The sequence below is a fragment of the Drosophila hydei genome, unplaced genomic scaffold, assembly GCF_003285905.1.
Source record: "Drosophila hydei strain 15085-1641.00,03,60 unplaced genomic scaffold, DhydRS2 tig00008114-arrow-pilon, whole genome shotgun sequence".
Classification (NCBI taxonomy): Eukaryota; Metazoa; Arthropoda; class Insecta; order Diptera; family Drosophilidae; genus Drosophila; species Drosophila hydei.
In genome coordinates this window covers 8,497,810-8,510,904 of record NW_022045827.1, presented here as the reverse complement: position 1 = coordinate 8,510,904, position 13,095 = coordinate 8,497,810, and the positions used below count along the sequence as shown (strand labels likewise).

The 13,095-nt window shown below is 38.2% G+C and overlaps 1 protein-coding gene across 5 annotated transcripts in view; it reads left to right on the top strand.

Annotated features, from left to right (window-relative positions):
• The window catches only part of LOC111596074, an 87,745-nt gene that overhangs the window by 56,715 nt on the left and 17,935 nt on the right, over nucleotides 1–13,095 (top strand). For 2 of the 5 annotated variants that reach the window (XM_023310129.2, XM_023310128.2), the window contains exon 1: nucleotides 4,148–4,275. The exons of the other annotated variants lie outside the window; for them this stretch is intronic. The gene's annotated coding sequence lies outside the window, so the exon portion shown is untranslated. Of the gene's footprint in view, nucleotides 1–4,147; nucleotides 4,276–13,095 lie in introns of those variants that run through there. 5 annotated transcript variants of the gene reach the window in all.

The following is a 13,095-nucleotide window of genomic DNA, read 5'->3' as shown; positions in this document are numbered from 1 at the left end:
CGTGTTAAAAGATAGTTTCACCCGGCTCAAAGCAAATGCCAGGCGGGGCCAGTCAGCCAGCCAGGCAGCCAGCCGGGCAATCCGCCAGCGAGGAGGCAGACAGCCAGTCAGGCCAGTCGGGAGTTTTCAGTAGCAGCAACAGCGACAGGTAGTTTTACACATTGAAAATCCCAAACACCGTGACACGAAGTTGTTGTTGTAATTTTTATTGGTGTTGGTTTTGTTGCTGCTGCTGTTGTTGTTGTAGAGGGGGTTGCAAGTGGAATTCGGCGTTGGGCCAGCTACTGTGTGCTAGGTACACTAATGGGTCTAGGGATCAAGGCAAACACGAGACAAATGCAAACAGACTTGGGTCGAAGCGTTTTTTCTGCAGTTACACTTAAACCAAAATTCGATGTGCTCATAAATGTGTGAAAGCATATAAATATATACATATATATTTATATAATAAATTATAGATTTTACCGGTAATTAAATTTGTTGTAACTGCATGTCAATTTCAAAATTGAAAGATACAAAATGTGCTTTGACATTCAGCTCTTGGTTTATTTTATCAAAGGATCTTTATATATTTTTAAAATTCTGGTCATAAAAAGTCGAAATTGAAGCTTAATATTAAATATATTTTTATTAAAAATTGTATAAGACGCTTATAAATTCTTTTAAGCTCTAATTTTGCAAGAACCATTTGTAATTTAATTTAGAAACTTTTAACGTTTTGTTAAAAGTTTCGTTTTGTATTTTCTTTCAGTTGTTCTTCCATATATTTCTGAGTTCAAATTAAATGAATTTCAAAATAATCCTAATATCCAATATTTTTATTGTCCATATATACCTAAAAAAAAGTCCACACATTTACACACGTTCGTATTCTCGCAGTGTATTTTGGTAGGATTGCACTTATACAACGTGTCTGCCGCTGCTGTTGTTGTACGTATATTTCAATTGTTAAACAAACGTTTCGGGGGCGACCCTACATCAAGGGCCTAGGCTGGTCCTATCGAACAACAGAAACAACAACAAGAGCAACAGCAGCAACAACAATGACTATAAGAACATTCAGTTTTTATGCGCGTGCTTCTCACAGCTCAGCTCGCACCTCACACCCCCAGACTCCCTTCTAACTGCGCCCTTTCGGGTTCCATATACATAATTTTTTTCGTTCCGTTCCTAGACAAATATTATTGTTCCCAACATGCCGTTATTGCATATTTGCCTTAAATATTTTTTGAAATGCTGCTCCGAAGTGTGAATGAAATTAATGCGTTGCCAGCGTTTGGGAAATGCAAAGAAAAAAGAAGAAAACGGGTAAAATTTCATATATATGCGTGTGTTTTCCCATATCATTTTGAATGCCCGAATGTTTTCATTTGTTGTTGTATTTTCCTTCCTTTTTTCCTCCACTTTTCACACAGATGCAGAGCCGCAAACTAAACGTTATTAAATGCAGGCAAATGTTTGTCCCATGCCAGTTGCTGTTGTTGTTGCTGGTGTGTGTGCAGCGGCATAAAAGAGCGCAAAGAGATGTTGGAATTTGGTTTTTTACTTTGAGTGCTTATAAATTTTTTTTTCGGTTTCGCTTACATTTAGGACAGGAGCCTTGTACCTTTTATCGCTAGCAAGCAAGGACACGGGCACAGTGGTGCAAGGTATTAAATTTTTATATTTAATAATAATTTTATTAAGCCAATCTCAATGCCATTTGTTATTAAATATAATATTAATATTAATAAATATATATATTATAGACGGTATTATAATTATATTCAAGAGAAGCAATCTAAAATAAATATGTAAAGCGTAATTGCAATCACCTTGGAGCTACGGGCAAACGATTATAATTTTACCTTCGGCGCAATATGGAATTAAAGACAATTGTGTCTCAGATTGACACATTGTAGACATAATTTGCTTAAAACACAAAGGCAGGGATATATATTAAGACAAATTATATTAAAAGATATATTTAATTAATTTTTGCAAGCTTAGATGATGCACTTTTTTTATAACATTATCAAGAAATAACTAAAATGAATGTATTTTAACTTCTCTAATATTTTATACAAATGTAACTTCAGATAATTAATATCAATTAAAACAAGCACTGAGTATGTATAGAAAATTTTTCAAAGGCTTGGCTCACTCTTAACTTATTGAAAATCTAATTCTAACATATGTGCGACATATATATTAACTTCTATATAAAATTATTCAGTTTTATATGTATTTCGTTTTCCCCAGGAGACTTACTTTTAATTTAGTTTCAATTCTATTATGAAAAGTTAAATTTTGTAATTTAATTTTTGGCTCTAGGCAAAAAAAATTTGCTTTTAATTTAAAATAAAAAACTTTTACTTTAAAATCAGTCTTCTAAATAATTTTAAATAGAACATTGTTACTATAACAACATCTGAAAATAGTTTCAGTTCAATAAACAAAATGGAACATTTTGTCCGTTGTCAGCTAATTTATATGTTTCCCTCCCTCAATAAAACTATAATCACTTCGATGTCCACTAATTGCCGCATTGCAAAGCCGGAACACCTGTTCGTTTCATGCATCACTTGGCCAGGCGCATTGAGCTAAAGCGACGGCCACTTATTGACTGATATAATGGGCACAGTTTTCAACACCTGTATGCAGCTGCTCGCACCACTGTGCAGGGGGGCTCGGCGCGCTAGCCTAACGCTAAGTAGCTTTAACGCTGCGGCGTTGGTTTTGTTTGGGGTTGTAATGGCTGGGGGCGCGGGGCGAGTAGTGGGGGCGTGTTGTATGCTTTTTTAGAGCAACACAAAATGCCGCCTTAAATGCTACTAATTAATGAGGATTTAGTGAAAACTAAACAGTTGTACGAGTAGAATGTGAAATGCACATTGCACAACCGTCGACGCCCCCGCGATATATTTCAGTGTTGTTTTCTTTTTGTCAGAGTTTTTTTATTTAGTACCCTGTGAGAAGTATTTGCATATAAATAGCATTTTAAATAGTTTTTGGGTGCACCCAGTGCAAGAGAGGGAGAGAGGCAGAGAGAGAGCGAGCTCACATAATTCTAGGTATTTGGGTATATGCATATGGAACCTAAATAACCCCAGATATTTCGAGCGTTTTCTCGTGTTTGTTGTGCGGCAATGAATTTCATTACATCGCGTGCGGCTTCAGGTTAAAGAGCCTTACATACACACACACACATGCACACAGGACGCGACGCCTGTGTAAACAGGAAACGAGCCTAGCCGCGGAGCTGGCACACAACCGAGGCCAGGACCTATGAGCCGGGCATTTAACGCACAAACAAATGTAATCAATGAAATTTTATGTGCAACAGCAACGCACTTCTGTGGTGCTCCAAGTGGCTCAGGCCTGGGGCAGTGATTCAGTTTTTCGGCTCTACTCATGTTTATACTTAGAAATGATTTTGGATTTTTGTTGCCTTGGCGTGCGGCTTTTATTTACACTCGCGTTTTATGCCTTTATAACTTTATTTAGCTGCCGCAAACAGCAGTCGCCCTCGCAGCTCTCAGATACAAATTACAATTGCGGCGCGCAAAGAAATTAAAAAGGATTTCTTCGTTTTGTTGTTTCTTCTCTCTTTGCCTTTCCGTATTTGAAATGCTTTCCGCGGGTATTTACGAATTGTTTAACGCTTTGAGGCATGACACGCAATGCCGCATATAGAGGAATCAGTAAATTGGTCAATTTGTATTAAGAAAGGCTTAGTTTAACATTTTAACTATTGATTAGGCAATGTGGCGTTGTAATTATTAGGCCAACTATATGTGAGACTGTTCAGCTGTATCAAAATGATTAAAATAGCGATTGAATTAAAGCTATCTTATTACTACTATTCACAACTCTTATGTTTAGGTCTGCTGAAGAATATGCTCTCTGAAACGCAGGTCTCACATTATGTATCCATTATCCTATAATTATAATTCAATATAATATTTTTGCTATACAAAAAATTCTGTGATTTTTCCCCAAGGTTGCCTTAGCCTTAGCCCCAATGATTTTCTTTTTTATTTGCCGAATGACATTTGTATTCTATTTTTATGTACATGCTTGCTACACCTTTTGCACCCAGGCCAACTAATGCAAATATTTTACCTTTTGCTCTCTTTTTTCTACCTTTTTCAGATATTTGTTCGTGCGTCCATTTCGGCTAATTGCTTTGTGTTGGTTTTTTGTTGTTGTCGTTGCTGCCGTCGTCGTGTTTTCTCTTTTTGCTTCTGCGGAATTGGAGTTAAGCACAGCTAAGGATCTGGACTGTTGAACAAGGTTGGTATTCATTATAATATGTATCCTACTTATTTGTGTTTGATATTAACAACAACAATAAGATTAGATTTTTTTGTCTTGCTGTTGTTTTTCTGCGTTTACTCTCATTTTTTTTTTTTTGCTTACGGGCTTAATTGCAATCTAAATGGGCTCTTTAATTATTTAGGATTTAGTTCGGGTAGCTGGGTAGCTCTCGGTCTTAGCTGGAAAATTGAGTAAACAAATCACTTATTGTTAATCAAAACGTTGCTTCAGTTTTCACTTGAAATGGTTACCGAAGAGCAACGCAATTTAACTGGCAAAAGTAATTGGATTCGGATTTGAAACTCAATTAATTTGTGTTCAAACTTCGCAGTTGATCTCTGGCAAAAGGAAGATGCAGTCCGGAGCAGCAAGCGGGGGCATACTATGAAATTAAAAGCCGAAAACTTGTACAAAATTAAAACAATGTGTACGTAGTAGTTCAGCAACAATATTAGACTGAGTAGGTTTAATGAAGCTGACGATAGCTTTGAAAATCGAGCTTCAATTTGTTCTTGATAAACTCAATGTTGCCGGACTAGGCAAAGGTTGGCTTAATTGCTGTTATTTGAACTCGCAGGGGGTAAGCTTGACTTCTAGGCATACTTTCGGATACCCCAAAGAGTTCTGATGCTACTTGTGACTGCTTTATATCACAAAGTTTCCAAACTCCATCATAGAGTCTGTATAGTCTTTCATCTCAAGTTGACTGATATTTTATACCAAGAAATTGTATTTAAGCCTGGTTTCCAGTTAGTAAAGAAAGTTTTCCTTCACATTTTCCATTTATATTTGCAAGCTAAATTGTTTTTACTGCAAATACATTTCCAATGAAAATCGCCCCATAGTTTTGGTACTCAACAACAATAGAATTGCCCACAATCGTTTTCTGTGCAAGCGGATTTTCGCAAAATGCCAAAATTTGAATGCCACAACCAAAAGATCAAAGCTAGCTTCTTACATGTGAGACTCTGCGTCAATCAGACAGGACTTGTATAGAAATACATATAAAATCGATATGACTTATGCATTTTTCTATTTCAAATTTTGTTTGCGTAATGCTTGAAGCAAACTTGCTTTAAAAACAGCAGCAAAGTTGATATTTCACTGCTACACTAGTGCAAAGTACATTTTCTGATATAATCTCTTAAGAAAAAAACAAGAAAGAATGAAAGGAATATAAAGCGAATCAACGTCGTGCATGCTCTAATACACTCAACACTTAAAGTTGATTCATTTCTCGAACTTATCGATTGAAAAGAGGACAAAAAGGAAAGAAAGAAAGCAGGAAAAGGCAAGTGATACGCAACAATCAGGACCGCAGCAGCACTCGCATTCCAATTGCAACAATACGCATCTTCCATCTGGAACTTTTACTGGCCTTATCTCGGGCGGAGCTAAACTGCCAACTAAACAACCATAAAAACCAGTGCCAAGTTACCCAAAAAGAAAACAACTTTCAAGCACTCGAAAGCATCACAAATCACTTTAAACAGCAAGGACAAACTTGAGACACTTACACACAGCGAAAGAAAGAGAGAGAGAGAGAGAGAAAGGAAACTTCTCTCGATTGTCTCTACTTCAGCTCACCTGGCACGCCCACTTAGTAGCTTAGCCATAGCTGTTAAATCTCGGCACTTGCCTTTTCTTTTTTTTTTTTTGTGGAGTAAAGCGCACTTCTAAATCGTATATCTGTAAGATATACAATCACTTAAATCGCTGAGCGGCTAATCCGCTGCCTGGTTTGCTTGCTCATACATCAAAGGCGAGACGAGGATTCCAGACGCTGGCTGAAAATTTGTGGGACAACCCCAAAGAATGTTGCTGTACAAATGCCAAATATCAGTTTTCAGGCAGCGCGACGGACGGCGGAAACAAATCAATAAACCTCAACTCTCAAAACAAAATAGGAAAGGCATACAACAGACCTAGAGGCATATCAAATTTTTGTCCAATTTTTTTTTTCTTCTACCGAATCTCCTTCTATTCGTGATTGTGATTGACGTATTTTTGCACCGCCTGCGGGGCGGAGTTCGACTTCGAATTGGAAGTTCTTTAGAGACATTCTTTCTGTTGCTCTGCTTTTTCTTTTTTTGCCTTTCGCTCTGATTTGCTTTTACTTTCGATTTGGCTTTTGTATTTTGGCATTTGTGCTGATTAGCTCGGTCGTCTGTCGCTGGGTGGTTCTGGCTTTTTGTTTGGACTGTGTGCGTGTGTGTGGGGTGTTTGGGTGGTGGCTTGTGTAAACGAAAAAGAAATCAAAATGTTGTCCTTGCCGGCAACGTCTAATCTCTGGAGCATGCTAATAAACCAAGGATCTGAACACCCGTACTCTCCCACACACTCTCTCTTTCTCTTGCTCTCCCTCCCCCGACCCGCTCTACCCACGCAAGTAATTTCATGCAAATAACGTATTATACGATGACGAAGACAACGTAGACTGTACGTGTTGTGGGTATAGAAAACGGCCTCTGACAATGCCTCAGACAATAATCATAACAACGCCACATTGCCGTTGCCCTGAAAGGGGGCTCACTTTGACGTAATATTTGTCAATAGCCCAGCAACAATTGACAACAAAAGGCACAAAAAGTACTAATCAGAAGAAGGAGAAACAGTTGGCGGCACATAAATAAATAAGCAAATAAATGTAATAACTAAGTGAAAAATGTTGAAATCACTCGGACGCTGTGTAATAGGCAGTTATACAAGGGGTTGATGGGTGAAACCAATTGAAAATGCAGCTGTGCGTTTGTCAGAGCTGCCGAGTCGGAAACTGAGATTTGGGTAATTAAGATCTGATTAAGATAGGCGGGCGTACTTAGGACAGCTAGGCATATTAAATCAGGGGATATTACTCTAAATGATTATTGCTGACAGTTGACAGCAGTTTTTTTATCTTTTATACGATGCCTACATCTAGTTATCTAGTTAAGATTGACATTGTGAGATTTTTGCTAATGATATAGTGAAAAGCCTCATTTGATATGGTTACAGATTAATAATGTAGATATTCAATAAATAATTTAGATTTCAGTTCAGCAATCCTTATAGCTAATCCTTTGCCTTTTCTGCCCCATCATTAGCGCAACTTCTTTAGCCCTTTAATGTCCGCATGTGCTTCATTCAATGCTCTGAATGCATTGCTGTTTTAGCATAATGTATGAGCTCAACTTAAAGTCAGCTAGTTAGTTGTGCTTTGCCATTCAGTGCTTACCACGCCCACTTGGGGCACAACACACTCCCACCACTTAGTGCGTGCAGCAGCTAAAGCTGCAGCTGCAGCTACAGCTACAGCTACAGCTACAGTGCCACCTATCATTCGCACTCGCACACATCAGAACGCCCCTTGCCCTGCGCCGCTGTCTCGCTGCATTTCTTAATCTGTGTGTGTAAGTGTGTGTGCGTGTGTGCGCGTGTGTGCGTGCTGTGTGTTATCTGCAGAGCGCCACGCTAGCAGCTAAACAATGAAGAACTAATCCACAGAGCATACAAAAGAATAGCTATAAAAGTTGTGGGCGGGCACGCGGGCAGGCGAGCGAGCATAAGGCCACTTTATGGCTGGCCTTTGCAACAATTGTGCAGCGTTGCATTCAATCAACAAACTTTTTAAAGCGCAGTTACAAAACTCGCAGCAATAGCAGCTGTGCACAACAACAACAAGAACCAACAAAGTACGTGCAACACGGAAAAAGACAGCAGTGGCAGCAGCAGCAGGAAGAACGGCAATAGCAGCGTTTAATTATGACAATCAATACTCAAATACACACTCACACACACGCACACACACCAATGAAACTTTATTGCGCTATATGGCACACACTTGGCCCTGCTCATTGCTCATCCTTTGCCAACTAGAGCAAATAAAACTTGATTAAATTCCATTGGCGAACGCCAATTTCGCCTGTGCTACGGCCATTGACCAGACACCAGCCGAGCGGACGACAAAGATCGAAAGAGACAGCGAGAGAGAGGAGAGAGCGAGAGATAGATATATACATATATAGCGTGGCGACACCAAACGCCTAGATTCCGGTTGCATATTACAACAATCAAACATAACCTAATTAGAAAATGCTCCAAGACTCATGCACTGTGAGAAATATGCAAATCATAAGAGCTCTAGCAAATTAGGTTTAAATTGAAAATCCAATTAACCATATTTAAATTCATTAAATTCTATTTGATGCTATTAAGAATTAAGATCTTATGTTTAAAGAGATCTTAGGTAAGCTATTTGTGGATATTACCAAACATTCTTCTATATAGAAAGAAATTCCTATTAATATTAAAAATATATAGTAACAAACAGGCTCAGTATTAACAACTTATTTTCATAAAAAACTAGTTTGTTTTCAAGCTATTTTTGAAGTTGATTTTCCTCCATATCAAAACTTACTAAACGAAATAACAATAAAAGAGAGCAAACTTTCTATTAATCTATTATTTCTAAAATAAAAAAAACATAAGCCTTAAGCATTTTCGAGTGCCTACTCTCAGGAGTTGTATCCTTATCATATAAACTATCGTTACAAGTATAATATAATACAATATACATATTTATAAACGTACGCAGAAACTTCGTTCTTCATTTGTTATGCTCAAGCAAACATCTTTCAGAATTACTATACTTTGTTGATTTGTTATTCCAAGAAGCATGAACCATTTATCATATACAGATATTTCTACAGAAAATCACTTTGTAAACTTGTGTTTACGACGCTCTGATTATTTCTCATATTCTAAGAATTAAACAAGTCGAAGTTCAAGAGGAAGCGTAAACCGGCTTGACTTAATATTTTGTTCAGTGTACTTTTTGTTGTTGCTGCCGTGCTGCATTGTTGGCTTGACTCGCTGGTGTATGTAATTGCAAGGATTGCCACTTCCATGGCCGGCTTCTCGTATTTGCCCAGGCTTTCAATTAACATGTGCGTCGCGCACTTTCTTTGACTAGGCGCCCCCCCAGACCCAAAGCAACCAACGCCTTATAATGGGCACACCGAATGTATATTTGCACAGCATTATTATTGCTGTGTGTGTGAGTATGCTTCGCTCTTTCTCTTTCGTGTTTGCTGTCTCTGCCTGTTGCCGAAGTGCCGACAATCAAACACACTCAAAGATTAATCCTGACACTCACTTGCAAACTAATTACATGGCTCTTGGGTCAGCAATAGGCGAGCGGGACGCCAAGGACTGAAAAGCGTACCGCCTTACTGGGCACATTTCGCCCTGCAGGCTGCACAATCAAATAAGCTGCAGTCAAACGAACGTTGGTCATAATCAGGTTGTTGCCACACCCCCTCCACTGCCCTTGCCCTCAAGCTACCTCTCCCGCCCTGCATGTAAACATCAATTGAATGCAACATTTGATTGGCTATAATTGAAAATAGTTGTTGTACATTAAGAGTTGGCGAAAGCGGGGTGGAGGGTTGGGGGCAGTTGGGCTGGTGTGGAGCCGCTCCTTTGTATTGACTGTTGTCATGGCTGCCTTTGAGTAGGTGTGCCTGCGTGCCTGTGTGCCTGTGTGTGTGTGAGTGTGTATTTTATTAAATTCACACCCACCCAGGCAACGACAGCGTCGCCAGCCAGCCAGGCAGCTTCATCATCATCATTATCATCATCTTCTTGTGCGCGCTTGACCAACGCGCCGGGCAACAATGGGCCAGCCACAACAACTACAATAAATGTGTAATGATAGCCACTACAAATGCGAGCCACCCCCTCTGGCCTCCTCGCCGCCCCCGAAGAGCACCGCCCCTTCCCCCGCCCACCTCAGTTACATGCAATTCCATTTAACTGCTGCGAAAACAAATGAAACGCAAGCAGCGTTTCAGCGTTTCCACAGGCACAGGAGCTGCTGCAAATTGCTTATGCGTATTGCCTCGCACGCAGCTTTCCCAATGGACGCACACCAAATCCCCTTCAGTTCTGCTTTTATTTGCATTACTGGGCGATTGTGTGTGTGCGTGTGTGTTCGTGTGCCCCCGCTTCCCTCTGGTCATTTGTTTATTTCATTCCATCTTTTGTAAACTGTCATTACTTTGTCATGGTCAATCCGTTGTTCTGTCTGCTTACGAAGAAGCTGTGAAGCTTGGGGTTATGCTCCCATCTGGAGCAACGACGACAGCAGCTTGGGCCAATTGTCAGTCACCCGTAATTGGACTGGCAAAATGCTTAACGCCGCTTTACAACTGCAGCTCAGTTAGCAGCACATGGCCCACTAGATGTTTCGCCTCTTTCATTGTTTTATTTATATTTCTGCTTCCAGGCAAACAAAAAAGAGACAACAAAAATGATAAATTAACAGCTCTTATCGGGCATTATGTTTTGCTGCAGTTCAGCATAATACTTGCGATAACGGTTACACTTTTTTCTTTGCATTAAGCACTGTTTGCATTCAATTAGCTCCACTCGACAGCTCTTAAAATGTATTAAAATCTATGAGAAATGTTTCAATTGTGTTAGAAAAATATTTGGGAAAATATTTCTTAGAAAATTTTAACCGAATCGTTTATATTAGATTTTAGTTGAAGACGCAAAATATTTGATTTTAAAATAAATAAACTCGTTTTTGTTACTCCAACCTTCAGGCATTATCAAGCGTTATTTTTTGGAAACCCCTTTAAGAAAAACCATCTCAGCTTTGCAGCGTCCAATCAATTAAAGGAATCAATAATTAATTATATTTTAAAACTTAATATTCAGCTATAATTATGTATCACATTTTCGATTCAGTTAACTATGCGCAGCTACCACTTTAATTATCGACCAATTAATAATCGATTTCATTTCGATTATAATTAAAGATTGCATGCATTCATTTCTTAAATTTAATTAATTCATTTATTTAATTGCATAACAAATTTCTTTTTTATATCAAAACATTTGCTTTTATCGAAGTGTAATCGATAAATCTCTTCATTCGTAATATGAAATTGTATTAAAAAGATAATAACACTTGTCGCAGTTGCGCTATAAATCACAATATTTTTCTTTATATATTTATAAGCATTTAATTTTATTTGCAATTTAAAAACGCGCCGATGACTATATTTGTATTCATTGGAGCTAACTTCGCAATCAGCATATATAATATCAACTGGCTGGCAGTCTGGCAATCTGTATTCGACGTGCAATTCAAGGCATTAAGCTATTTTAAAGCTGACTAACAACACGGACAGCATCAGCAGCTCGAATCACATGTCTGACAGCTGAAAAATTGTAATCTCTGCCCTCTCAAATTGAACCCACACAACAACTTCGATTCTGAGAGTTGAGTGGCAGGCAGAGGTAAAGAGAGGTATCTATGACAACGCGGCTTCGTATACATCAATATTAATCCGCAATCATTCAAACATTTCATTATATCAATTGCCCGCACACACACACGCGCAGAACACATCACATCATAAATTCAAAAGTTAAACACATAATTAAAAGCACTTCAAATGCGACGTCAAAGCAACAGCAGCGGCAGCAGCAGCAGGAGTAGCCAGCAATAGCAAAAATGTGCAAGCTGGCAGCAAATGTATCTGTATCTGCATATCAATGTAGTTGTATCTGTATCTTTGCAGTGGCATATCGTTTGTTGCTGTTGCATATTGTGGCTATTAATCGCATTACTTATTAAATCAATTAAAAACTTTTTCAAGCGCATAAATAACAACATTTGTTGCCAACCAGCGCAAGCGGGCGCCAACTTTACAGATTCATATACAGACGGACGGATACAGAATACAGCGCCAGTTCCCAGTTTACAGAACTCATAGAGCGCATAATCTTTTATTATGTTTTGTAATGCATTTTGTCTGGCAGCACTTTTCACATTTCCATTGTTGTTGTTGTTGATGTTGCCTTTGCTGTTGATTTTGATGTAATTATTCACGCTGCAATTATACGAACCATGGCAAACTTTTGCGCTTGCTTTATGTTTGCTGTCATTTATTATGAGGCTTCATATCCTTGGGTTTTTGTTGCAGCTACTGTTTTATAATCTGCAATGAAAACATGAGCACACACACTCACTCACACACTCGCTCACATTATTATGTGAAATCATATCAAAGGATTGCCATGAACAACATCAACAAACTCGCATTGCATAATGTCATGGAAATGGACGAGTCGTGTTGAGTCGACTCGCGTAGGTTCTCTGCCTGCATTCGCCCGGCATCTGCATGTTGCACTAAAATGAGCTGCTCGATGTATCTGTGCCGTAATTTTATACTTTTCTACCCACACCCAGTCGCACAGCTTGCTTTCAAAGCTCCTCATCAAATGTATCTATGAGCTGGCAAATGTATCTGCATTGCCCTTTGCTTCATCATCTTTAGTGCAAGTGGAATTAAAATTTGCAATGAGAATTTCGTTCGTTTGACAATATGAAAATTTGTGTACACTTTAGCTATACAACAAATTTATATTGCCTATATGATGTTGCAATAATAATTTTTAAATAAATCCATAAAGAGATTTTTTACTCTTTAAGTTCTCTACAAAAGACCACAACTTTCTTATGATAATTTTGAATTATTAATGCAATGAGCGTTCTCTATTTATATCAGTTTGAAGTGCACATAAAAAAGTTAATTAATGCAAAGCAGTTAATACTTATATACACATTAAAAATGGAAATTACTATCAATAGAAAGAAATAATCAGCGAAGACTTACCCTAACCAGCATATGATAATGTAATTCAAAATTTATTTGCATTCAAATTAAATTGTATTTAATATGCAAACTCTGAACTAGAAGCAACAGATTAAGTATATATACAATTAATACTAAAATGAAATTT